Raw genomic sequence first — 23,792 nt, 5'->3', positions numbered from 1 at the left:
GAAGAGGTGCTCCCAGCAGGCCAGCTAATACCAGCAAGTTTTTTTTCACCCTGACCCAGAGAATGGAGAAAAGCGAGGCGCCTGTGGCTCTGCAGTGTAATCAGTTCGGGAGTTCGGCGGTTAGCTGAAAGAGTGGTAAATGGAGCTCGCCCCAGCCCGTCCTTATTCTTTTAAAGAGGATAAAAAATTAACTTCGCCGCCACTACTACCAGCTTTAAAAGACTGCCATGGGCACTGAAAAAAACACACCACAGATGACTTTTCTGGAACCGAAGCAGAGATTCCTTTACGAACCAACTGATAAAGCTCAGCCAGTGAATACTGTTAACAGAATGTGAAAGCACGATCAACTTTGTAACTGCAACCACAGGAAAAACAGCAAGAAGCAGGCTCCATTCCCCATTTAAATCTGTCGTGCGAGGCATGCTTTTTGGCACGCATGAAGTAAATCCCACGATCGCTTTTGAACTTGGACAAAGTACTTCCAAAGGAGCGCTATGCGCAAAGATTTAACAAGCTCAACCCCCGCCGATGATTTGGTGTGAAGAAGCAGAACATTCAAGTTTCACAGACAGAAGCAGCACGCCAGCACAGCCAACATTAAAACGGAGGGCACACTACGATTTGCATTGACACAAAAGTGATCTGGGCAGACGTCGTTCCCTGCATAACGCAAAAAGTGGCAAAGCGCTTTTGGGTTGAGAGGACGCAAGAAGGTTTTTGTTTTGTGCCTTGATGTCAAGCTGAGAAAGTATCTTTAAACACTTTGCTTAGTTTCTCGAGAGACTGCCAAAAAGCAGTTCCCTCCCTTTCGGCTGAAGCCAGCTGAAAGGGGGTCTCGACAGAAGCACCTGGCAGCGGTGGGATTTGAACCCACGCCCCCGAAGAGACTGGAGCCTTAATCCAGCGCCTTAGACCGCTCGGCCACGCTACCCGCTGTGTGTTGTCTCTTTGTCTCATTACTTGCCCGGAGGAAGCCGGGTGGGTTTTGCTCTTGTCGCCCGACTTAGTGGCGTTATGACCGTGGAACCGACTGCACCTGCTTTTTCTGAGATGCTTCCCCTCTCATGGCGAGATCTCGACTTCTTTAACACCTCTGGATAAAGATCTTCTGTGGAGCAGGTTTCAGACCTCTGCGTACAGCACCCTTGATGTCATTTTATTTTTACAGCAGCCGCATCCGGAAAGTTGTGTCTTTTACGTTTTATTTGAACAACAAAACTACATACAATACAAACAAGAGCACATATAACGTATCAAGAAAATCGTCAGGGGCACATGCTATAATACAATTACACTTTATGAAAAACGATTACACAAGGTAAATAAAGATAAGGTCCGCACAGCTTGTTCTTACATTTCGAAAGAGTCCGTAAATACCCCTTGACGTCTATTTTGAACTGTTCAAACGTAGGACTCTTCCCAGACCATTTCACTTTATACCACATTCCTAAACGAGGATGCTTCTCCTGTTTTAGAACTATTTTGGGCGGTATGGCTTATACAGCACACCCACAGTATTCTAATGGTGGACTGCAGATCTGTGCTATAGTTCAGTCGAATTCAAAGGATCCAGCAATCGTACTGGATTTGACTGGGATTCTGAAATGTCTCTTGCAAAAGTATTCGGGTTTGCTTGAACCTTTGATACAAAAAGTGATCTGATCTGAAAATACCCAGCTTACAATCTCTGAGGTAGTTGTCACTAAACTCTGACGTGATGTGGCACACATGTGCCGTGTGCCTTTACTTTTGTAAAAAACTGGTATCGGGAAAAGTTTCTTAATATTTCTTTTGATTAGCATGCAAGAAAATGTGATCATTACCTATGGAATTTCCCGCCAGCGTGGAGCTTGAATTCACAACCTTGAGACTCAGTGTTCAAGAGTCACAGAAGAGGTCAGCCTGGTCTTCAGTTTGCCAACGATAAGCTCCGGCAGTGCTTCTCTGTAAAGCAGATTGTTCGGATCGGTTATGTGGGACGGCACTTCGATACTAAGATCGTTTGCAGCACACGCATGGTTTCCCACTTCACGCAAAAAACATAGACGAAGGAAGCTCTATTGTCTTGAGCTGCTGACTCCCGGATTTAAAGCGCTCTGGGTGCCAGCTAAGTCTCTAACAAGCACACTATAAAGACAAGAATTACACTTTGCGCACGTCACGCATGGAATGGCGAGGCTACTTGATCCAATATTATCTAGTCTCACCTCATATGGTGCCGATTCCTGGTTTTCATTTAAGAAAGAGCACTGCAAACACCGTAAACAGTGCAAAACGTGTGATGAAAGAAGTCTTTTCCCCCCTTTGTCTAAAGCAGAACACAGAGGAGTCACGCCGAGGGTTGTGAGATCAAGATTTCAGTGGAGCACTGTCGTCTACGTCTTTAGCTACATGAGTTGGACATCCTCTTGTACACGGAAAGCAGATTGAGATCCTCTGACATGAAAAGTGCCAGATAAAAGCCATTTCTCATCCTTTCTCTTAGTGGTGGAGCTATCGCATGTAAATGAGGAAACTTGCAAGGCGAGCAGGCTCGGTCCACACCGAATGCAGATAACTCAGAGCAGTTGAGACGTGTCCATGTGGCTGTCAAAGGACAGCACTTTGCCGGCGCCGTGGCTTAGTTGGCTAAAGCGCCTGTCTAGTAAACAGGAGATCCTGGGTCCGATTCCCAGCGGTGCCTTTCTTCCTGTCTTACTGTACAGAATTTATCCTTACGGGCAAATCCCATGCCTTTTAATTCAGGTGAATGCAAGTGTTCGTTTCCTTTCTGGAACAACTTGTTTTGAAAGAAATCTATACAGCTTGAGAAAGATGAAACACAAATCTTGCTTATCAGTGAAGAAGAGGTGCTCCCAGCAGGCCAGCTAATACCAGCAAGTTTTTTTTCACCCTGACCCAGAGAATGGAGAAAAGCGAGGCGCCTGTGGCTCTGCAGTGTAATCAGTTCGGGAGTTCGGCGGTTAGCTGAAAGAGTGGTAAATGGAGCTCGCCCCAGCCCGTCCTTATTCTTTTAAAGAGGATAAAAAATTAACTTCGCCGCCACTACTACCAGCTTTAAAAGACTGCCATGGGCACGGAAAAAAACACACCACAGATGACTTTTCTGGAACCGAAGCAGAGATTCCTTTACGAACCAACTGATAAAGCTCAGCCAGTGAATACTGTTAACAGAATGTGAAAGCACGATCAACTTTGTAACTGCAACCACAGGAAAAACAGCAAGAAGCAGGCTCCATTCCCCATTTAAATCTGTCGTGCGAGGCATGCTTTTTGGCACGCATGAAGTAAATCCCACGATCGCTTTTGAACTTGGACAAAGTACTTCCAAAGGAGCGCTATGCGCAAAGATTTAACAAGCTCAACCCCCGCCGACGATTTGGTGTGAAGAAGCAGAACATTCAAGTTTCACAGACAGAAGCAGCACGCCAGCACAGCCAACATTAAAACGGAGGGCACACTACGATTTGCATTGACACAAAAGTGATCTGGGCAGACGTCGTTCCCTGCATAACGCAAAAAGTGGCAAAGCGCTTTTGGGTTGAGAGGACGCAAGAAGGTTTTTGTTTTGTGCCTTGATGTCAAGCTGAGAAAGTATCTTTAAACACTTTGCTTAGTTTCTCGAGAGACTGCCAAGAAGCAGTTCCCTCCCTTTCGTCTGAAGCCAGCTGAAAGGGGGCCTCGACAGAAGCACCTGGCAGCGGTGGGATTCGAACCCACGCCCCCGAAGAGACTGGAGCCTTAATCCAGCGCCTTAGACCGCTCGGCCACGCTAACCACTGTGCACTGTCTCTTTGTCTCATTACTTGCCCGGAGGAAGCCGGGTGGGTTTTGCTCTTGTCGCCCGACTTAGTGGCGTTATGACCGTGGAACCGACTGCACCTGCTTTTTCTGAGATGCTTCCCCTCTCATGGCGAGATCTCGACTTCTTTAACACCTCTGGATAAAGATCTTCTGTGGAGCAGGTTTCAGACCTCTGCGTACAGCACCCTTGATGTCATTTTATTTTTACAGCAGCCGCATCCGAAAAGTTGTGTCTTTTACGTTTTATTTGAACAACAAAACTACATACAATACAAACAAGAGCACATATAACGTATCAAGAAAATCGTCAGGGGCACATGCTATAATACAATTACACTTTATGAAAAACGATTACACAAGGTAAATAAAGATAAGGTCCGCACAGCTTGTTCTTACATTTCGAAAGAGTCCGTAAATACCCCTTGACGTCTATTTTGAACTGTTCAAACGTAGGACTCTTCCCAGACCATTTTACTTTATACCACATTCCTAAACGAGGATGCTTCTCCTGTTTTAGAACTATTTTGGGCGGTATGGCTTATACAGCACACCCACAGTATTCTAATGGTGGACTGCAGATCTGTGCTATAGTTCAGTCGAATTCAAAGGATCCAGCAATCGTACTGGATTTGACTGGGATTCTGAAATGTCTCTTGCAAAAGTATTCGGGTTTGCTTGAACCTTTGATACAAAAAGTGATCTGATCTGAAACTACCCAGCTTACAATCTCTGAGGTAGTTGTCACTAAACTCGGACGTGATGTGTGCCTTTACTTTTGTAAAAAACTGGTATCGGGAAAAGTTTCTTAATATTTCTTTTGATTAGCATGCAAGAAAATGTGATCATTACCTATGGAATTTCCCGCCAGTGTGGAGCTTGAATTCACAACCTTGAGACTCAGTGTTCAAGAGTCACAGAAGAGGTCAGCCTGGTCTTCAGTTTGCCAACGATAAGCTCCGGCAGTGCTCCTCTGTAAAGCAGATTGTTCGGATCGGTTATGTGGGACGGCACTTCGATACTAAGATCGTTTGCAGCACAGGCATGGTTTCCCACTTCACGCAAAAAACATAGACGAAGGAAGCTCTATTTTCTTGGGCTGCTGACACCCGGATTTAAAGCGCTCTGGGTGCTATCTAAGTCTCTAACAAGCACACTATAAAGACAGGAATTACACTTTGCTCACGTCACGCATGGAATGGCGAGGCTACTTGATCCAATATTATCTAGTCTCACCTCATATGGTGCCGATTCCTGGTTTTCATTTAAGAAAGAGCACTGCAAACACCGTAAACAGTGCAAAACGTGTGATGAAAGAAGTCTTTTCCACCCATTGTCTAAAGCAGAACACAGCGGAGTCATGCCGAGGGTTGTGAGATCAAGATTTCAGTGGAGCACTGTCGTCTACGTCTTTAGCTACATGAGTTGGACATCCTCTTGTACACGGAAAGCAGATTGAGATCCTCTAACGAAAAGTGCCAGATAAAAGCCATTTCTCATCCTTTCTCTTAGTGGTGGAGCTATCGCATGTAAATGAAGAAACTTGCAAGGCGAGCAGGCTCGGTGCACACCGAATGCAGATGTCTCAGAGCAGTTGAGACGTGTCCATGTGGCTGTCAAAGGAAAGAACTTTGCCGGCGCCGTGGCTTAGTTGGCTGAAGCGCCTGTCTAGTAAACTGGAGATCCTGGGTCCGATTCCCAGCGGTGCCTTTCTTCCTGTCTTACTGTACAGAATTTATCCTTATGGGCAAATCCCATGCCTTTTAATTCAGGTGAATGCAAGTGTTCGTTTCCTTTCTGGAACAACTTGTTTTGAAAGAAATCTATACAGCTTGAGAAAGATGAAACACAAATCTTGCTTATCAGTGAAGAAGAGGTGCTCCCAGCAGGCCAGCTAATACCAGCAAGTTTTTTTTCACCCTGACCCAGAGAATGGAGAAAAGCGAGGCGCCTGTGGCTCTGCAGTGTAATCAGTTCGGGAGTTCGGCGGTTAGCTGAAAGAGTGGTAAATGGAGCTCGCCCCAGCCCGTCCATATTCTTTTAAAGAGGATAAAAAATTAACTTCGCCGCCACTACTACCAGCTTTAAAAGACTGCCATGGGCATGGAAAAAAACACACCACAGATGACTTTTCTGGAACCGAAGCAGAGATTCCTTTACGAACCAACTGATAAAGCTCAGCCAGTGAATACTGTTAACAGAATGTGAAAGCACGATCTACTTTGTAACTGCAACCACAGGAAAAACAGCAAGAAGCAGGCTCCATTCCCCATTTAAATCTGTCGTGCGAGGCATGCTTTTTGCACGCATGAAGTAAATCCCACGATCGCTTTTGAACTTGGACAAAGTACTTCCAAAGGAGCGCTATGCGCAAAGATTTCACAAGCTCAACCGCCGCCGATGATTTGGTGTGAAGAAGCAGAACATTCAAGTTTCACAGACAGAAGCAGCACGCCAGCACAGCCAACATTAAAACGGAGGGCACACTACGATTTGCATTGACACAAAAGTGATCTGGGCAGACGTCGTTCCCTGCATAACGCAAAAAGTGGCAAAGCGCTTTTGGGTTGAGAGGACGCAAGAAGGTTTTTGTTTTGTGCCTTGATGTCAAGCTGAGAAAGTATCTTTAAACACTTTGCTTAGTTTCTCGAGAGACTGCCAAAAAGCAGTTCCCTCCCTTTCGTCTGAAGCCAGCTGAAAGGGGGTCTCGACAGAAGCACCTGGCAGCGGTGGGATTCGAACCCACGCCCCCGAAGAGACTGGAGCCTTAATCCAGCGCCTTAGACCGCTCGGCCACGCTACCCGCTGTGTGTTGTCTCTTTGTCTCATTACTTGCCCGGAGGAAGCCGGGTGGGTTTTGCTCTTGTCGCCCGACTTAGTGGCGTTATGACCGTGGAACCGACTGCACCTGCTTTTTCTGAGATGCTTCCCCTCTCATGGCGAGATCTCGACTTCTTTAACACCTCTGGATAAAGATCTTCTGTGGAGCAGGTTTCAGACCTCTGCGTACAGCACCCTTGATGTCATTTTATTTTTACAGCAGCCGCATCCGGAAAGTTGTGTCTTTTACGTTTTATTTGAACAACAAAACTACATACAATACAAACAAGAGCACATATATCGTATCAAGAAAATCGTCAGGGGCACATGCTATAATACAATTACACTTTATGAAAAACGATTACACAAGGTAAATAAAGATAAGGTCCGCACAGCTTGTTCTTACATTTCGAAAGAGTCCGTAAATACCCCTTTACGTCTATTTTGAACTGTTCAAACGTAGGACTCTTCCCAGACCATTTCACTTTATACCACATTCCTAAACGAGGATGCTTCTCCTGTTTTAGAACTATTTTGGGCGGTATGGCTTATACAGCACACCCACAGTATTCTAATGGTGGACTGCAGATCTGTGCTATAGTTCAGTCGAATTCAAAGGATCCAGCAATCTTACTGGATTTGACTGGGATTCTGAAATGTCTCTTGCAAAAGTATTCGGGTTTGCTTGAACCTTTGATAAAAAAGTGATCTGATCTGAAACTACCCAGCTTACAATCTCTGAGGTAGTTGTCACTAAACTCGGACGTGATGTGGCACACATGTGCCGTGTGCCTTTACTTTTGTAAAAAACTGGTATCCGGAAAAGTTTCTTAATATTTCTTTTGATTAGCATGCAAGAAAATGTGATCATTACCTATGGAATTTCCCGCCAGTGTGGAGCTTGAATTCACAACCTTGAGACTCAGTGTTCAAGAGTCACAGAAGAGGTCAGCCTGGTCTTCAGTTTGCCAACGATAAGCTCCGGCAGTGCTCCTCTGTAAAGCAGATTGTTCGGATCGGTTATGTGGGACGGCACTTCGATACTAAGATCGTTTGCAGCACACGCATGGTTTCCCCCTTCACGCAAAAAACATAGACGAAGGAAGCTCTATTGTCTTGGGCTGCTGACTCCCGGATTTAAAGCGCTCTGGGTGCCAGCTAAGTCTCTAACAAGCACACTATAAAGACAGGAATTACACTTTGCTCACGTCACGCATGGAATGGCGAGGCTTCTTGATCCAATATTATCTAGTCTCACCTCATATGGTGCCGATTCCTGGTTTTCATTTAAGAAAGAGCACTGCAAACACCGTAAACAGTGCAAAACGTGTGATGAAAGAAGTATTTTCCCCCCTGTGTCTAAAGCAGAACACAGCGGAGTCATGCCGAGGGTTGTGAGATCAAGATTTCAGTGGAGCACTGTCGTCTACGTCTTTAGCTACATGAGTTGGACATCCTCTTGTACAGGGAAAGCAGATTGAGATCCTCTGACATGAAAAGTGCCAGATAAAAGCCATTTCTCATCCTTTCTCTTAGTGGTGGAGCTATCGCATGTAAATGAGGCAACTTGCAAGGCGAGCAGGCTCGGTGCACACCGAACGCAGATGTCTCAGAGCAGTTGAGACGTGTCCAAGTGGCTGTCAAAGGACAGCACTTTGCCGGCACCGTGGCTTAGTTGGCTAAAGCGCCTGTCTAGTAAACAGGAGATCCTGGGTCCGATTCCCAGCGGTGCCTTTCTTCCTGTCTTACTGTACAGAATTTATCCTTATGGGCAAATCCCATGCCTTTTAATTCAGGTGAATGCAAGTGTTCGTTTCCTTTCTGGAACAACTTGTTTTGAAAGAAATCTATACAGCTTGAGAAAGATGAAACACAAATCTTGCTTATCAGTGAAGAAGAGGTGCTCCCAGCAGGCCAGCTAATACCAGCAAGTTTTTTTTCACCCTGACCCAGAGAATGGAGAAAAGTGAGGCGCCTGTGGCTCTGCAGTGTAATCAGTTCGGGAGTTCGGCGGTTAGCTGAAAGAGTGGTAAATGGAGCTCGCCCCAGCCCGTCCTTATTCTTTTAAAGAGGATAAAAAATTAACTTCGCCGCCACTACTACCGGTTTTTAAAGACTGCCATGGGCACGGAAAAAAACACACTACAGATGACTTTTCTGGAACCGAAGCAGAGATTCCTTTACGAACCAACTGATAAAGCTCAGCCAGTGAATACTGTTAACAGAATGTGAAAGCACGATCAACTTTGTAACTGCAACCACAGGAAAAACAGCAAGAAGCAGGCTCCATTCCCCATTTAAATCTGTCGTGCGAGGCATGCTTTTTGGCACGCATGAAGTAAATCCCACGATCGCTTTTGAACTTGGACAAAGTACTTCCAAAGGAGCGCTATGCGCAAAGATTTAACAAGCTCAACCCCCGCCGATGATTTGGTGTGAAGAAGCAGAACATTCAAGTTTCACAGACAGAAGCAGCACGCCAGCACAGCCAACATTAAAACGGAGGGCACACTACGATTTGCATTGACACAAAAGTGATCTGGGCAGACGTCGTTCCCTGCATAACGCAAAAAGTGGCAAAGCGCTTTTGGGTTGAGAGGACGCAAGAAGGTTTTTGTTTTGTGCCTTGATGTCAAGCTGAGAAAGTATCTTTAAACACTTTGCTTAGTTTCTCGAGAGACTGTCAAAAAGCAGTTCCCTCCCTTTCGTCTGAAGCCAGCTGAAAGGGGGTCTCGACAGAAGCACCTGGCAGCGGTGGGATTCGAACCCACGCCCCCGAAGAGACTGGAGCCTTAATCAAGCCCCTTAGACCGCTCAGCCACGCTACCCGCTGTGTGTTGTCTCTTTGTCTCATTACTTGCCCGGAGGAAGCCGGGTGGGTTTTGCTCTTGTCGCCCGACTTAGTGGCGTTATGACCGTGGAACCGACTGCACCTGCTTTTTCTGAGATGCTTCCCCTCTCATGGCGAGATCTCGACTTCTTTAACACCTCTGGATAAAGATCTTCTGTGGAGCAGGTTTCAGACCTCTGCGTACAGCACCCTTGATGTCATTTTATTTTTACAGCAGCCGCATCCGGAAAGTTGTGTCTTTTACGTTTTATTTGAACAACAAAACTACATACAATACAAACAAGAGCACATATAACGTATCAAGAAAATCGTAAGGGGCACATGCTATAATACAATTACACTTTATGAAAAACGATTACACAAGGTAAATAAAGATAAGGTCCGCACAGCTTGTTCTTACATTTCGAAAGAGTCCGTAAACACCCCTTTACGTCTATTTTGAACTGTTCAAACGTAGGACTCTTCCCAGACCATTTCAATTTATACCACATTCCTAAACGAGGATGCTTCTCCTGTTTTAGAACTATTTTGGGCGGTATGGCTTATACAGCACACCCACAGTATTCTAATGGTGGACTGCAGATCTGTGCTATAGTTCAGTCGAATTCAAAGGATCCAGCAATCGTACTGGATTTGACTGGGATTCTGAAATGTCTCTTGCAAAAGTATTCGGGTTTGCTTGAACCTTTGATACAAAAAGTGATCTGATCTGAAACTACCCAGCTTACAATCTCTGAGGTAGTTGTCACTAAACTCGGACGTGATGTGGCACACATGTGCCGTGTGCCTTTACTTTTGTAAAAAACTGGTATCGGGAAAAGTTTCTTAATATTTCTTTTGATTAGCATGCAAGAAAATGTGATCATTACCTATGGAATTTCCCACCAGTGTGGAGCTTGAATTCACAACCTTGAGACTCAGTGTTCAAGAGTCACAGAAGAGGTCAGCCTGGTCTTCAGTTTGCCAACGATAAGCTCCGGCAGTGCTCCTCTGTTAAGCAGATTGTTCGGATCGGTTATGTGGGACGGCACTTCGATACTAAGATCGTTTGCAGCACACGCATGGTTTCCCCCTTCACGCAAAAAACATAGACGAAGGAAGCTCTATTGTCTTGGGCTGCTGACTCCCGCCCGGATTTAAAGCGCTCTGGGTCCCAGCTAAGTCTCTAACAAGCACACTATAAAGACAGGAATTACACTTTGCTCACGTCACGCATGGAATGGCGAGGCTTCTTGATCCAATATTATCTAGTCTCACCTCATATGGTGCCGATTCCTGGTTTTCATTTAAGAAAGAGCACTGCAAACACCGTAAACAGTGCAAAACGTGTGATGAAAGAAGTCTTTTCCCCCCTGTGTCTAAAGCAGAACACAGCGGAGTCATGCCGAGGGTTGTGAGATCAAGATTTCAGTGGAGCACTGTCGTTTACGTCTTTAGCTACATGAGTTGGACATCCTCTTGTACACAGAAAGCAGATTGAGATCCTCTGACATGAAAAGTGCCAGATAAAAGCCATTTCTCATCCTTTCTCTTAGTGGTGGAGCTATCGCATGTAAATGAGGCAACTTGCGAGGCGAGCAGGCTCGGTGCACACCGATCGCAGATGTCTCAGAGCAGTTGAGACGTGTCCAAGTGGCTGTCAAAGGACAGCACTTTGCCGGCGCCGTGGCTTAGTTGGCTAAAGCGCCTGTCTAGTAAACAGGAGATCCTGGGTCCGATTCCCAGCGGTGCCTTTCTTCCTGTCTTACTGTACAGAATTTATCCTTACGAGCAAATCCCATGCCTTTTAATTCAGGTGAATGCAAGTGTTCGTTTCCTTTCTGGAACAACTTGTTTTGAAAGAAATCTATACAGCTTGAGAAAGATGAAACACAAATCTTGCTTATCAGTGAAGAAGAGGTGCTCCCAGCAGGCCAGCTAATATCAGCAAGTTTTTTTTCACCCTGACCCAGAGAATGGAGAAAAGCGAGGCGCCTGTGGCTCTGCAGTGTAATCAGTTCGGGAGTTCGGCGGTTAGCTGAAAGAGTGGTAAATGGAGCTCGCCCCAGCCCGTCCTTATTCTTTTAAAGAGGATAAAAAATTAACTTCGCCGCCACTACTACCGGTTTTTAAAGACTGCCATGGGCACGGAAAAAAACACACCACAGATGACTTTTCTGGAACCGAAGCAGAGATTCCTTTACGAACCAACTGATGAAGCTCAGCCAGTGAATACTGTTAACAGAATGTGAAAGCACGATCAACTTTGTAACTGCAACCACAGGAAAAACAGCAAGAAGCAGGCTCCGTTCCCCATTTAAATCTGTCGTGCGAGGCATGCTTTTTGCACGCATGAAGTAAATCCCACGATCGCTTTTGAACTTGGACAAAGTACTTCCAAAGGAGCGCTATGCGCAAAGATTTAACAAGCTCAACCCCCGCCGACGATTTGGTGTGAAGAAGCAGAACATTCAAGTTTCACAGACAGAAGCAGCACGCCAGCACAGCCAACATTAAAACGGAGGGCACACTACGATTTGCATTGACACAAAAGTGATCTGGGCAGACGTCGTTCCCTGCATAACGCAAAAAGTGGCAAAGCGCTTTTGGGTTGAGAGGACGCAAGAAGGTTTTTGTTTTGTGCCTTGACGTCAAGCTGAGAAAGTATCTTTAAACACTTTGCTTAGTTTCTCGAGAGACTGCCAAAAAGCAGTTCCCTCCCTTTCGTCTGAAGCCAGTTGAAAGGGGGTCTCGACAGAAGCACCTGGCAGCAGTGGGATTCAAACCCACGCCCCCAGAAGAGACTGGAGCTTTACTCCAGTGCCTTAGACCGCTCAGCCACACTACCCGCTTTGTGCTGTTTCTTATTCTCATTACTTGCCCGGAGGAAGCCGGGTGGGTTTTGCTGTTGTTGCCCGACTTAGTGGCGTTATGACAGTGGAACCGACTGCACCTGCTTTTTCTGAGATGCTTCCCCTCTCATGGCGAGATTTCGACTTCTTTAACACCTCTGGATAAAGATCTTCTGTGGAGCAGGTTTCAGACCTCTGCGTACAGCACCCTTGATGTCATTTTATTTTTACAGCAGCCGCATCCGGAAAGTTGTGTCTTTTACTTTTAATTTGAACAACAAAAATACATATAATACAAACGAGCACATAAAACGTATCAAGAAAATCGTCAAGGGTTCATGCTATAATATTGTACTGTTTTCAGGTTCCCTCAGGAAAAGGTCAAGTGGCGACGTGATAGTTAACCAAGCGACAGCTTCATTCTTTTAAACCACACAAAACCAAACACAGGACATACACACATGAGGAGACTGATGGAGCATGTTCAGATCGTTAGGGTGGTAATTACTTGACAACAGGCTATACACTTATAAGGCTACATGGTACCATGAGTGCCTAGGTGCACTTCCTCCTCACCACCGGGCCAGGGGGGTTACACTGTCCCCACCTGAAGCGTCTGGCGTCCCGCCGACATCGAACACCCCCCTCAGGCTATACTCATACTCTGCTAAAGGCTGTGGAACTCTGCGTGAGCGGCTGTTACGAAGCGGTGGTGGCCGGCGGCCCGCGGCCCGCGGTCACCCCATTGTCGGCCGGCTCCGGCCCTGGCTGCTCCTCTGGAGCCTCCACGCGGGGCTCCTCCTCCCGGTCCCGGTAGGGGGCCAGGCGGTCTCGGTGCAGAACCATCACTCTCCCCCGGTAGCAGACCTTGCCTACCACCCCGAGGACCTCAGCGGCCCCCTCCCACAAAGGCGCCAGCTTAGGGCTGAGGCCTTTGCGGCGGAGCGGGCTGTACACCCAAACCAAGTCCCAGGGCTGGAAGGCAGGCCCCCTGCAGCGCAGGTCGTAGTTCTGCCGGACTCCCGCCTGAGTCAGATGGGTCCGGGTAAAGCTGTGCACCCGCCGCATCCTCTGCTGCAGGTCCTACTCGTAGTCCGGTCCAGCTGGTGGTGCCGACTCGTCTCTGGGCGGCGGGTCGAAGACCAGGTCCACCAGGGTTCGCATTTCCCGGCCCAGCATGAGTGAGGCCAGGGTACACCCGGTAGATTCCTGGATAAGCCTAGAGCTCGAGGGGGAGGTGGCGGTCCCAGTCCCGTTGATGCCAGGACACCAGGGAGGCCAGCTGGGTGGCGAGAATCCGATTAAACCGCTCCACAGACCCGTCGCTCTGGGGATGCAGCGGGGTGGTCTGAGTCTTAGAGATCCCCAGGCATTGGCACACTCTGGCGAAGACCTGGGACTTGAAGATATGCCCCTGGTCACTGTGTAACTCCTCCGGCACCCCCAGCCTGGCAAACATCCCCTCCAGTAGTGCATCGGCCAACGTGGGGGCAATCTGGTCCAGGAGGGCATAGGCCTCCGGCCACTTCGTGAAATAGTCCATTGCTACCAGGACATAGCGGTTTCTGGGCTCGGCCCAAAACGTCCACCCACACCCGCCCCATAGGAGCCCCTACCTGGTGTTGTTGGAGAGGGGACCTTTCTGCGCCATGCACACCGCTCCACGTCCCGGTGGCAAAGACCCCAATAAAAATGGCCTCGGAGACGCTACTCGTCTACTGTTTTTTTACAGCCGAAATGCCCCACGCCCGGCTGGCCGTGCACCGCTCTGAGCACAGCCGCGCGGAGCGACTGTGGCACCACCAGCTGTCACCGTATCTCGCCACTGGAGGGTACCCGCCACCCCTGGCGCAGCACCCTGTCCTTTACCTCCAAGGCCTCCCACAGGGCGCAGAGGGACTCGACGGACTTTGGGTGTGGGGCAAGCTCCTCTTGCATAGGCCGCACTCCTGCTGCCTTCCAGCGGAGCACCGGCCCCACGTCAGGTTCAGCTGCCTGACGCTGCGCCAGGTCTGGCAGGCCCACCCCCAGCGGCCCCTCCAGGGCCATGGCCGCGGTGCTCGCCTCTGCCACGGTGCGGACAGCCTCCTCACGCTGCTCCTGCCGGGCGCAGTGGTGGCGTTCCGCGGCCTCGCAGGGGTGCCGCGAGAGAGCGTCGGCATTGAGATGGTGAGACCCCGCACGGTGCACAACAGTGAAGTCATATTCCTGCAGGACCTCTATCCATCGCACCATCTGCCCCTCCGGCTCCTTAAAGTGGAGCAGCCAGGTGAGGGATGCATGGTCGGTCCTCAGCTGGAACCGGGTCCCGAACAGGTACGGCCTGAAGTGGCGGACCGCTGCCATCACCACCAGCAGCTCGTGACGGGTCACGCAGTAGTTCCGTTCAGCCCTAGTCAAAGCCCGACTATAGTAGGCAACTACAAGCTCTCCATCTAGCCTCTCCTGCGCCAACACCGCACCCACCTCCGAGTTACTCGCGTCAGTATCTAGGACATACGGTAACCGCGAGTCGGGGTAGGCCAGCATGTAAGCTTCACGTAACCAGCCGAACGCTATCTCACAGCCTGAGTCCCAGTCGAAACGGCAGCCCTTGCGATGCTGGCAAAGTCCCGGACGAACTTCCAGTAATATGAAGCCAACCCCAGAAAGCTGCGCAGCTCTGCAACGGTGCGGGGAGTCAGCCAACCCCTCACTGCAGCGACCTTACCTGGGTCTGTAGCCACCCATCGCGGTCCAACAACATGTCCCAGGAAGGTCACCTACGCCGCAGGAGCTCGCACTTGCGGGGGTTGAGCCTCAGGCCAGCACGGTTCTGGAACTGGAGGTTCGTCAAGGCCTGGTTGAAACACCGGGCATGAACCAGCAAATCGTCCAGATACAGCACACACTGGTTCCACGGGACCGATGCCAGCACCCTCTCCATCAACCTCTCGAAAGTCGCCGGGGCATTGCACAGGCCAAAAGGCATGACAGTAAACTGCCAGAGGCCCTGGGGAGAAGGAGCCAGAGGGAGCTGAACCAGGTCGACCCAGTGATGTAGTCCAAGGCATCGTCTATCCTCGGCAAGGGGTGGGAGTCTTTCCGGGTGACCTCATTCTGCTTGCAGTACTTTACGCAGAACTTCCATGAGCTGTCTTTTTTTCGGACCAGTACAGCTGGCACAGACCACAGGCTCACGGAGGGCTCAGTCACTTTTGCTGCGGGTGCAGTCCTCATCTATCGCCGCAAAGAGATCCTCGTTTTGGGTGAGTAGCGCCTGGAGCCACTGCCGCTGGTCCCAATCGAGGCCCTTGCATCTTCGCTGGTAGAGGTCCTCAACGGTGCGCCTAGCTTCCACGCAACGCTTGGCCCCCGCCACTGCCGCCTTGTCTGGCCCCCCGGGTGACTCAGGGGCAGGATCTGGCACGCTCTCTCTCCAGCTCGCAGGCCCAATCCGCCCCAGTGACTGCCGCCGCCACCGCCACCACTGCCTCTTTTTCTCCTGGCTCCAGCAAGCCCGCGTCCCTCGGCCTTCGCCGGGCCTGCCCTCTACCAGGTGAAGTCGCTCCCCCTGCCACACCAACTCCTGCCGGCTCAAGTCCAAACTGGCCCCCACTCACTGCAGTAGATCCAGCCCAGGATGCAGTCCTCCAGGATGGGTGGGAGGTGGCGCACCGTCACTGAACCTAGACGGAAGGCAAGCACCTGTTTCCCCCTGACTGCAGCAAACTGTCCCGTCACGGTCCTTAGCCGCAGGCCGGAGGCCTCCCATCCTGGGGGGGTGGTGCCCTCGGTGTTGGGGAGGACGCCCGGCCGGAGTAGGGTTACCGATGAACCGAGCAGGGCCAGGCAGGGTTGGTCCTCGATTTGGCAGTGGAGGTACAGGCCCTGGCTACAGCCAACTCGCCCCACGGTGGCGTGAGGGGCACCGGTCTTAACAGCGCTCTCCGGAGTGGGGGTTGAGGTGTTCAAGAGCGGGCAGCCATTCCCGCGCTGAGCCGCCTTGTTCTAGTTTCCCGACGCCGATCGAGGAGTGCGAGGTTCGGGTGCCCAGCAGTACCGGGCTCGGTGTCCCCTCTTCCCGCAGCGGTCGCAAAACAGCATGCGGGGCTGTTCCGTGGCGGTTGCTGCACGGGCTGGCTTCTCTTCCCCCTTGCTGGACTCCTCCGTCGCTGCCTCGGTCTGCTGGCAGGGCGCTTTGCGTCTGCTGGTGCTTCCAGCCACCCCGAACACGGCCTCAGCCCGTGTAGCAAGGGCAAAGGCCTGCTCCAGCAATGCCGGCGCGTCCAGCTGCACATGGCGCCGCAGCTCCTCGTGTGAGAGGGCCTTGAGAAAGGCCTGGAGAGCCATCTCCCGCTGCGCCTCCCGGGGAAACGTTGGGTATCCTCGGCGGGCGAGGAACAAGACATCCGCGGCGACCGGGTCCAGTCGCTCTCCTGGTCAGCGGCGCCGCAGGGCCAGCCTCTCCCGCATCAAGTCCGGCGCCTCCTCCACACCGAAGCGCAGCTGGAGAGCTGCTGCCAGCGCCGCGTATTTGCCTCAGTCCTCCTCCGGGACATCCAGGAGCACCTGGCAGGCCGCTCCTTCCAGCGCCGCCGCCAGGTGGCCGGCCACCTCCGCCCGGCACCAGCTGTTCGTCCGGGCCGCGAGCTGGAACTGCGCCTCGTAGGTTTCCCAAGGCGCTGCCCCGTCGTAGCGACCGGGTTGCATCCGCGCTGATGGGTGTGGGAATCGCTGGTCAGCTCCGGCAGGGAGGGTATCTTCTCTTTGGGGCATCCACTGGGCGGGAGTAGCAGGCAGTCGCCCCAATTCTACCGGCAGGACCACTACTGGATAGCCCTGGTAAGGGCTGTGGCCACCTGTCGCACCCAGGAGTTGCTCAGACTCCCTATGTGCGCTGCCGATGGGTTCTGTCTCTTTTAGAGTCAGACAGCACTTGACAGAATCGGCTAATGTCTGCCAAGATTTGTCCATCCTGCCCACTTCTGACACCAATGTAGCGTTTACAGGTTTTTCTCAGAACAAAGGACCAGTGGAGACGCGATTAGCAAACCAAGCAATAGCTTTATTCTTTAACAACCACAAAACCAAACACAGCATAGACATGCACATGAGGAGACTGACAGAACACGTACACATCTTTAGGGTGGTAATTACCTAACAACACACTATACTTTTATAAGACTACACAGGGCACTAGAACTACTAGGACATTATTTACACAGGTAGGGTCAGCCGCTGGTCATCGTGCTGACCCTCAGACTCTCCCCGTCTACAACTCCCAGCATGCCCAGCGGTACTATGCACGCCTAGGGGCGCTTCCTCCTCACCATCAGGCGAGGGCGTTACAATATATATATATTTTTTCTCTGGTTCTCAGCAGTATCATTGGGCTGAACTCCAGTTAAATGCTTGGCTTAGAAAGATCAAAAGTGAGCGAGGGAAGATGGGTGGAGATTAATGGAAGTTATAAAAGCAATGGGTTGGCTCTGCTTAAGCTTCATTCAGACCTTCATTCGAACTGAAAGTAGCATACTAACAGGAGTTCAACCCGTGCTTAGAACGCAGATGCCGTCTAAACTTGTGCTCCACCTTAAGTCCAATTGCAACAAACTTTGCTGCTGTGCTTAGTACGCAGTGCCGAGCTAAACCTGTTCTCAATTGCAATGAAAACAAAGTAACAACTGCAGCACTCCAGAGTAACTAAAGTAGCGGACTAATTTAAATTATGTCTTCATATGGCTTAGTACCGTACTCGGTGTAACGCAGGATTGCATTAGAAGGCTCCCAAATATAGTGGAAATAATCTGTTGCTTGGAAATGTATTGGAATATTAATTAAAATTGCTTTACACTCATACCATATTTATTAATAATGAAGTTTATTAATGTGTGTATTTACAGAAGTGTCATTTGCTATTTATGTTTAATGTCAATCATTACTAGTAGCTGTGAGTTTTAAGATATGCTAGGGAGTGAAGAGAACAGAACAGAGCAAATGGTTATATAAATGGAGTGGGAGCCTTTAATATGTTCTATAAAATTTGGGAGTCAACTGAATAGATTTTCTAAGTATTTTATTGTGATGGGTCTCTGTATTTGTGGTTATCAGTGGAAAGCAGGGATAATAAGGAAATGGGTGGCACCCAAGCATATGTTAAAGAAAAAAACTTGGCTTCTTAAAAGTGATTATGATAGCCACAGGACAGAAGAGACAGTGCACTGTGGTCCAATAATGACTGTGTTGAAACAGCCAGAGTGTGCTGCATGCCATGGAGATGGAAAAGGTAGCTCATCCCAGTCAATCGCAAGGTTGTGTAGGACTGCACATGACCTGATGATGATGGTGCTGGCTCTTGATGGACTGGTATACAAACCAAATGACAGCCAAGCAAAGCGTTAGTTGTTTTACAATTCCGAAAGATTGTTCAAAGTGGCTTCTTGCATTTTTATGACTCCTGTTATAGTGCTTCTCTTGTAATGTTGTAGGATTGTGCACAGGTGTCAGAAGATATAGTCATAAAGAATAACCACAGGCAAAACAACATGCCAGCTTGCTCTTCCCTACTTTGAAAGGAAGATATTGGAACTGATTAAAGAACTTAACTTGAAATGTAAGCTCCTACTGACACAGGAGAGAGAGTTCTGAAAAGTAAGCACAAGGCACACTGTGGATAAATAAATGTATTAATTTAAAAAAAAGAAATACTGAGAAGGTCAGAGGAACAATAATTGTTGTATTTATTTGCTCAGGTAGTTTTATAAGTTTAACTTTCAGTAAAGTTCTGTTAAAAATAAAACTGGTCATTAGTTGGCGTCTTTTGTAATGATTTAGCAATAGTGACATGTCGGCTTGTTCGACTGGAGTGTTAAACAAAATTAATACAGTAGCGTTCTGTCTCAAGTGTACAGCTGCAGTTCTCGTTTGTTTCGTGACTAATTGCAATTGCATTAGTCTGTGTAAAAAAAGACTTCTGCAGCTCCAGTGGTGCGATCGAACTCATGCTGAGATTGAGTTCAAGCCTCACCTGGAGCAGTGTGGCCTATATTTTCAACTATTTAAACTAACTGACCAGTTTAGGTCCTGTTAAGTATTTGCTGGAGATCAGGTCTAAATTAACATGAAAGGAACAAGTAAAGGTTTGTTCCTTGTCAGACCTGAAGAAGGCTCCAAAGCTCAAACGTTGTTTGCTTCTCTTTTCAGCATGGAATAAAATTTTACTTGTTCCTATGCAGTCCACACATGCTGACACAGCTCCCTACTTAAATTACCATCAGCAATGGACCTCCAGCAGACCTATACACAAATATATGAGAGAGGTCTATTGAAACGAGAGGAGCACGATGGAGTACCAAAGACTTGAAAAAGCACTCACTTTTCTGTGTTTTTGTTGTTACCCAGATTTGTTTTTAATGTTCTTTTTCTCTTTGTTTTGAAGTTGTTCTGTTTTTTTTTTTCTTTTTTGTAGGTGTTAGACTACTACAGGGATTTACCTAGGTTCTATTAAGACTTCTTTTATCAAAACATATTTTATTAATAAAAGCGTGATTTCTTAATAATCAACTTTAATGTTATCTTTATTAGTAGCTGTATTACAGGTAATGCATGCACAGCCTTTATTATGCTATAGTGAATTTTCAGGTATCCCATGGAGGGAAGAGAACTGAAATTAAGGAAATACTTATTTAAAGGGGTCTTAAAGTCTTAAAAGTGTTCTGTCACATCTGGGTGTTAATTGAATAGATTTGTTGTATTATTTCATATGATTTGACTCTACACTTGTGTTTCTCAGGAGACAGCAGTAATATTGGGGATTTGCGGGTACAGATAATAAATTATACTATACAAGTGTAGAGGTTTGATGGGTTTACTGAGACAATTATTAATTGTAGCAGTAATCACGAGGTTGTTCGTTGTGGTTTTTAGAAAATCAATCGTCAGAACAACTAACAACGCACACACACGGGTTCAATACACGAGATACATTTATTCATATAAATTGTGCACCAAACATATACTAGTCTGCCTGGATACGAGCAGCAGACCTTACTGTGAGGGTTATCAATATACAAAGTATATAATCTCGAAGAGATGCAAACACAAAGAGATACACAACAGAGAATATATGTCAATATATATCGTTCGGTTACCAAATCGCTAATCAGTTTATTACCCACTGTTACTCTAAACTCGGAAGTAAATACATTACTCACGAATTAAATTGATAACAACTTGTGTTGAGGTACAATTGAATTCTCGAGACGCAATGTAGAACATGGGGTTTACTTATCCACTGTGTATTGATTTGGAATTTCCCGGCACGAACACCAAACCAGCTGACAGGCTCTGTTGCAGCCTCGGTCCCAGCGGTTGTCCAATGGGCGTTGTCCCGGCGTCCTCTGGCTACTGGCCAACCAGTCGAGGTGCAGCTCGGAGTAGGACGGGCGGAGGAATCTGACTGCGGCGCGCAGGGCAGTCGTTGCTCCGAGGGGATCTACCAGCAGTCCGGCTGGCTAGTAGAAAGTCTCTATGCACTATGCACTCTATGCAGTGTGACGGCTAGTCCTCACAAGTCACTCTTTTGCCCAGGAAGAAGCTGGTTCGTTCCCGGTCCAGCGCTGCTTCTGAATAAGGTATTCAGGTTGTCGACGAGGGTCCAACTGTGGGCTGCCGTTGATCAAGCGGAGCGTTCACGTTGGTAGAATTCTGAGTACGTACGGGATCCTCGGCCCCGCGCTTAGAACAAAGTCCAAGTCCCTTTGCAGACAACAGCCTTTGTCACGTGATTGTCTCTGAGGATGCGCGAAAATGGCCAAGGAGAGCCCTGATCTGAGCTTGCGCTCCCTTTTTGACCAAGACACAGATGTGTTCTGATTGGTTGAGAGTTTGGCGGGCATTGGAGACCCACATGGTGTTACCACACCCTGCCAGTCTCTAATTGGTTGATCAAGGTGAGATACGAGTCACATACTCCTGACACTTAGGAATGCAGTCCAGATGTCCATTTGGCACTCCCTAGACAGATAGGCGCCAATGGATGACCATTGATCATGATAGCCAGGCTTATCTAAGTGCATCCCCGTTTGGGAGCTGTCCCTTATCAAAAGAAAACATCTTAAATCAGCCTGCATGAATACTTTCTCTGTGGCTGAACCACAGAGATGGAGAGTGAGATGGGGCCTCATTAAGGAAAGCACAGCAATGCTTAATTCTGTCTTATTACCAAGCATTGCTGCTACAACTGCTTAAATTCAAACTAAACAGGACTATGGGAATGAGATTTGATTTCGAACTGGGTTTTAAATAAATAGGACCGCTGCACTACATTGTGCTTTATGTAAGACAAAAGGTGGGCTTCCTGTGTTTTCGATAACTCAGTTGTAAGAGCGGAGGAATATAGTGGAAACAGCTGGGAACTCTTTGTTCTCTGGTTTGAATTTGGCTGGAAGAAAGGTGTTTTTTATGTTCTTTAATCAAAAAGTGAAAATTTGTCGTTCACTTAGTTGTCTTATTTTCTAGGCTTGTAGACTCCTCACTCTTCCTAAAAGAAAGTGCTGCAGATAAAGATACAGTAGTTGTCGGAAGTTTCGTTCAGTGGTAGAGCACATACAGGCTGTATGTGGTTGTTTTCAATCGCCGGCGTCTCTACTCTGGATTTCTTCCTAAGCGCGATATCTTTCCTTACTTGTGTGTGAATTTCAGCGCGACACATAAACCCTTTGTCTGTTTTATAAAGATTATATTTTAAATCAGTTAAAACAAAAAAGTACCAATTACATACACGTAGAAAACACATGTATCTAATTTGAAAATTTGGGCAATGTATTACTGGTAGTGGAGCTGAGCTCACAGAAGAGCAGTTGATATTGTTAAACCACGTATTATTTTTAAATGACGCTACTAAGCACTGGCACGGTGTTTGTGCAGTCCTACCCAAGCTTTCTATCGACTGGATGAGTCTTCTGTTCCATCTCCAATTCTTTCCACACATTTCGCCTGTTTCACCACCATTATCATTAGACTATAGCCACTAATATGAGAATACTGTTCTGAAAGACTGTCTTAAATAATAATGTTGAAAAGGGTAATGATAAGAGTTTTTTTTCATTAAGGTAACCATACATTTGCCTGTATAGTACAACTTATTATCTGTATCCGCAAATCCCCAATATTAATGCTGTCTCCTGAGAAACACAAGTGTAGAGTCAAATAATATTACAACAAATCTATTCAATTAACACCCCTATGTGACAGAACACATTTAAGACTTACACCCCTTTTAAATATGTATTTCCTTCATTTCAGTTCTCTCCCCGGGATATCTGAAAATTCATTATAGTATAATAAAGTCTGTGCATGCATTACCTGTAATACAGCTACTAATAAAGATAACATTAAAGTTGATTATTAAGATATTACACTTTTATTAATAAAATAAGTATTGATAAAATTCCTTGTGAATAATTGTAGTGTCTGGAAAGCAATTGTTCATTACTTAATGACGATATTATTTCCACTACATTCAGGACAGTTCCAATGTAATCTATTGTTCCACTTCGTCTGCTTAGTCTCCTACTTTAGTAACATCTAATGGGGAGCAGCTGTTATTTTAGGTTTGTTGCAATTGAGAACAGGTTTGCTACAGAGCTGCTGACAAATTTCAGCAGCCAGTTTGTTGCAACTGACCCGTTGTAGCTACCAATCAGAAAAAAAACCAAACACAACAACTTCAAAAGAAAAAGAACATTAAAAACAAATCTGGGGAACAACATAAACACAGAATCTAATGCGAGAGCTTTATCAAGTCTTCAGTGCTCCTCTTGTCTCAGTAGACCTCTCTCATATATTTGTGTACAGGTCAACTGGAGGTTCACAGCTGATAGAAATTTAAGTAGGGAGCTGCATCACAGCATGCGTGGGTTTTCCATGCTGAAAATAGAAGTAAACACAACGTTTCAGCTGTGGAGCCTTCTTTGATTGTGACTCGAAATAAATCTTTACTTGTTCGTTTGATGTTAATTTATCTCCATCAAATACCTAACAGTATCTAAACTCGACAGTTGCTCTCAGTAGCTAAAGACACTGCTCCAGGTGAGGCTTGAACTCACAACCTCGGCATGCCTCCGCTGTGCACTGCTGTATAAGTACCGCGCGCTGACCGATTGCGCCACTGGAGCTGTGCAAGTCGTGCTCCTCATACAGACTGACGCTGCAGAAACACAGGGTGAAAACGGTTTCGGTTGTGGATCCATCTATACATGGGGAACACTAAAATAGCAAGGAAAATACAAGAAAAGAAACTGAAAGAATTGTGCTAACAGCAAAGGGGAACTGAGGGAGGTGGTCAGACAAGTAAATCAGCCTGGCAGATTATTTGTATCGACATTTTTTGAGTCATGCAGCAAACAGATTTCTCTTCATGTGCCTTAAACTGTGCAGTTTGTATCTTCGCTGTAGATAGGTTTCTTCAGAAGTCCAGTAAACTGACAATAATGGAGAACTAG

At 47.5% G+C, this 23,792-nt stretch overlaps 7 non-coding genes across 7 annotated transcripts; 3 read left to right on the top strand and 4 right to left on the bottom strand.

Annotated features, from left to right (window-relative positions):
* Positions 1-852: 852 nt before the first annotated feature.
* trnal-aag (transfer RNA leucine (anticodon AAG)) lies at positions 853-934 on the bottom strand. The gene has a single exon. It is a non-coding gene; the product is annotated as a tRNA-Leu (tRNA).
* Positions 935-2,612: 1,678 nt separating this feature from the next.
* trnat-agu (transfer RNA threonine (anticodon AGU)) lies at positions 2,613-2,686 on the top strand. The gene has a single exon. It is a non-coding gene; the product is annotated as a tRNA-Thr (tRNA).
* Positions 2,687-3,698: 1,012 nt separating this feature from the next.
* Positions 3,699-3,781, bottom strand: trnal-aag (transfer RNA leucine (anticodon AAG)). The gene has a single exon. It is a non-coding gene; the product is annotated as a tRNA-Leu (tRNA).
* Positions 3,782-6,525: 2,744 nt separating this feature from the next.
* trnal-aag (transfer RNA leucine (anticodon AAG)) lies at positions 6,526-6,607 on the bottom strand. Its single transcript has one exon. It is a non-coding gene; the product is annotated as a tRNA-Leu (tRNA).
* A 1,677-nt stretch (positions 6,608-8,284) lies between these two features.
* trnat-agu (transfer RNA threonine (anticodon AGU)) lies at positions 8,285-8,358 on the top strand. Its single transcript has one exon. It is a non-coding gene; the product is annotated as a tRNA-Thr (tRNA).
* A 2,776-nt stretch (positions 8,359-11,134) lies between these two features.
* On the top strand, positions 11,135-11,208 carry trnat-agu (transfer RNA threonine (anticodon AGU)). Its single transcript has one exon. It is a non-coding gene; the product is annotated as a tRNA-Thr (tRNA).
* Positions 11,209-23,371: 12,163 nt separating this feature from the next.
* trnai-uau (transfer RNA isoleucine (anticodon UAU)) lies at positions 23,372-23,465 on the bottom strand. Its single transcript has 2 exons — positions 23,428-23,465; positions 23,372-23,407 (listed from the first exon to the last, which is right to left on the bottom strand). It is a non-coding gene; the product is annotated as a tRNA-Ile (tRNA).
* Between the last annotated feature and the right edge of the window lie 327 nt (positions 23,466-23,792).

Source organism: Lepisosteus oculatus, chromosome 14 (genome assembly GCF_040954835.1).
Source record: "Lepisosteus oculatus isolate fLepOcu1 chromosome 14, fLepOcu1.hap2, whole genome shotgun sequence".
NCBI lineage: Eukaryota > Metazoa > Chordata > Actinopteri > Semionotiformes > Lepisosteidae > Lepisosteus > Lepisosteus oculatus.
The sequence above is the reverse complement of the archived record's forward strand: the minus strand, read 5'-3'. Positions and strand labels throughout refer to the sequence as shown.